The sequence below is a fragment of the Vicugna pacos genome, unplaced genomic scaffold (genome assembly GCF_048564905.1).
Source record: "Vicugna pacos unplaced genomic scaffold, VicPac4 scaffold_20, whole genome shotgun sequence".
Taxonomy (NCBI): Eukaryota; Metazoa; Chordata; class Mammalia; order Artiodactyla; family Camelidae; genus Vicugna; species Vicugna pacos.
In genome coordinates, this window is record NW_027328741.1 from 18,558,452 (window position 1) to 18,562,051 (window position 3,600).

Sequence of the window (3,600 nt, forward strand, 5' to 3'; positions counted from 1 at the left end):
TTACATGTACAGTCCTGTTTTCTCAGAACTACTTTTTGAAGAGACTGCCTTTTTTCCATTTTATACTCTTGTCTCCTTCATTATAGACTAACTGATCATAGTGTGTGGGTTTATTTTCAGACTCTTTATTTTGTTCCATTGATCTCTGTGTTTCTATAAGTGCCATATTTTGATGAATTGATTACTGTAACTTTGTAGTATGTTCTAAACTCAGGGAGGGTAATACCTACAGCTTCATTCATTTTTCAAAATAATTTTAGAAAATTTGGGACTTTCAGATATATGTTCAGATTTTATTATTTTTCTCCTTGCTTTGTGAAGAAACTTATGGATTCTGTGAAAATAGAAATTTATAAAAAGAAAAAACCTGAGAAAAATACTAATGTGTGGAGAGTAAAACAAACATTATTAACAACAACTGGATTGTTGTAGAAATCAAATAAAAAATATATAAAGATAAATGACAGCAAAAACAAAATCCATGGGGTATAACAAAAACAGTATTAATAGGGATGTTTATAGCAAAATAATCCCACTTATATAAATAAGAAACATCTCTCTCTTATAACATATTCTTACCACCAAAAGACATATCAATATAATAAAAAAAAACTTGTTAGTAGAAGGAAAGTCAGCTGAAAGGACAGAATATAATTAAATAAAATAATGATTAAAAATATAAACATTTAATCAATCTAAATAATGGCTTTTGAAACATAAATAATGTTGATAAACTTTAACCAGACACATGAGCATAAAAGAGAGTTACAGATTAATAAGCTCAGAAATTAATGAGAAATTACAACTTATATCAAAGAAATAGAAAACATCATATGATGATACAACATATTATATGCCAATAAAATGGAAACCCTAGAATAAACGGACCATTTCTTAGAAAGACTTAATCTCCAGAATGGAATGAGAAAGAAAACATGAACAGTTTATCACTAATGAATTTGAATAAGTATTTAAAAAAATCTCTGTAGAAACAAAATTCCAGGCCTAGACATCTTCACAGATGATTTCTGACAAACATTTAGAGAAGAGCTATTACCTATACTTCTCAGCGTATTCCAAAAATTTCGAGAGGATGGGAGGCTTTCTATCCCACATTTCTGTATCACACTTCTGCTAGAACTGGAACAAATATCTCCAAAAATTACAGTTTGCATACTACTAGTAAGCATAGATGCAAAAACACCACTAAATTGTTAGCAAATCAAACAATACATTAAGAGGATTATGCATTATGATTAAGTCCATTTATTTCAGGGATGCAAAGTGATTCAATACCCACAAATTAATGAGTATGATACACCAAACAAACAACCTGAAGAATAAAAATTATATGGTCACCTCAATAGAGTCATAAAATGTTTTGACAAATTCAGTATATATTTATGAATATATTCCTCCTCAAAGTGGACATGAGGAAACACACCTCAACACAGTTAAGGTCATATATGACAAGAACTCCGCTAACATGACACTCACTGATTAAAAGCTGAAAGCATCTCCAATAAAAGCAGGAAGAAGACAAGAATGCACACTCTTACCACTTTAATTCAGTATAGTATGGAAATTCTAGCCATAGGTATCCAAAATAAAAGTAAATAAAATATAGCTAATTAGGAATAGGAGCAAAAGTGTCTGTTTGCAGATTACATACTTTAAACAGAAATCTTAAAGAAGATGCCACAAAACAACTAGGGCTTATCATTGCATTTGGTAAACTTTCCTATGTAAATTTAACATACAGAAATCTTGCATTTCTACACACTAACAACAAGCTAACAGATAGAGAAAGTGAGGGAACTATCACATTTACAACTGCATTACAAAAAATAAATCAAGAAATGTATCCAGCCAAGGAGGTAAAAGACCTGTACTCAGAAATCTATAAAATATTTATAAGAGAAATTGAAGATAATGCAAACAGATGAAAAAATATACTTTGTTCATAGATGAGGAAATAATATTGTTTAAATGACAGAATAAGCCATGGAAATACACAAATTAAATTCAGTGCCTATCAAAATACCAAGGGCATTTTCAGAAACTTACAAAAAATAATTCTAAAATTTACATGTAAACCCAAAAGAGATGAAATCACTTAAAAAAAAAGGAAAGAAAAGAAACAAACTAAAAAGAGAAACAACTTTAACAAAAACAAAGAAGATGTATCACTGTCCCTGATTTTAAACTATAATACAAAGCTGCAGTATTAAAACGAATATGGTAGTGGCACAGAACATACAGAATAATGGAACACAACAGAATGCCTGAAAATGAAATCAGACAATTATGGTCATTAAGCCCATTACAAAAAATGAATATACAGTGGGCGAAAGGTAACCACCGGGCACATGAAACTACTCAACATCACTAAACATCAGAAAAATGCAAGTCCAAAACACACTGAGATTTTATGTTGCTCCTGGCAGAATGACTATTATCAAAAATATAACAAACTTAACTGTTGGTTAGGATGTAAGAGAAACAACCCTGATACACTGCTGGTGTGAATGTAAATATGTGATGCCACTGTGGAAAACAACATGGAGCTTTAAATAAAAAGTAATAATGAAATATAATCCAAAATATACATATCGGGATATTTATTCCAAGAAAATAAAACACGAATTAGAAAAGATAAATTCAACCCTATATTCACTGCAGCATTATCCTCAATAGACAGGATATAGAAGCAAATTAATTGCTCATCAATAGATGCTGGATAAAGAAGATGTGTGTTTATAGTATATATATCTACCCATCTTAAGTACAGATTAATTTATATATATATATACACACACACACACAATTTATATATATATATATATATATATATGCACACACACATAAAAATACAATGGGTTATTACTCAGCTCTAAAAATAAGTTCTTGCCATTTGCAACAAATGGGTTGACCAAGAGGATAATATGCTAAGTGAATTAAGTCAGAAATTGAATGACAAATGGTGAATGATTTTACTCATATTTGGAATTTATAACAAATGAACATAACAACACAGAAAAGGAATTATAGATATAGAAAGAAAGAGGTTGTTCACAAGAAGGAGGGAAATGGGGTGTGGAAAAAAAAATTTGAGGAAATTAAGAAAGAAAATATTCCAGTTGCAAATTAAATGAGTCAGGGACAAGAAATGTACTATATGGGAAATAGCCAATTACTATTGAATATTTTATATAGCAACATAACATATCTAGATATATTCTGGTGATCTGTTTGAATTATATTAAAAACAGCAAAGAGTATGTTGTGTAAGAGAAACTAACACAGTGTTTTAGATTAAAATACACTTCAAAAACAAACAAACATACACATAGAAAAAAATTAGATTTGTATTTAACAGAGGCAGGGTTTGGGAAAGGAGGATTTTATTAATGTACTCAAAAGCTATAAACATCCAGCCATAAAATAATCGTGTTCTAGGGATGCGCCGTAATAACATGAAAATTAAAATTAATACTGCTTTATGTTCTATATCAATGTTGTTAAGAGAGTAGACCATAATGTTTCTCATCACAACCAAAAGACACATTGAATTACTTTACAATTTTATCTATATGAGAT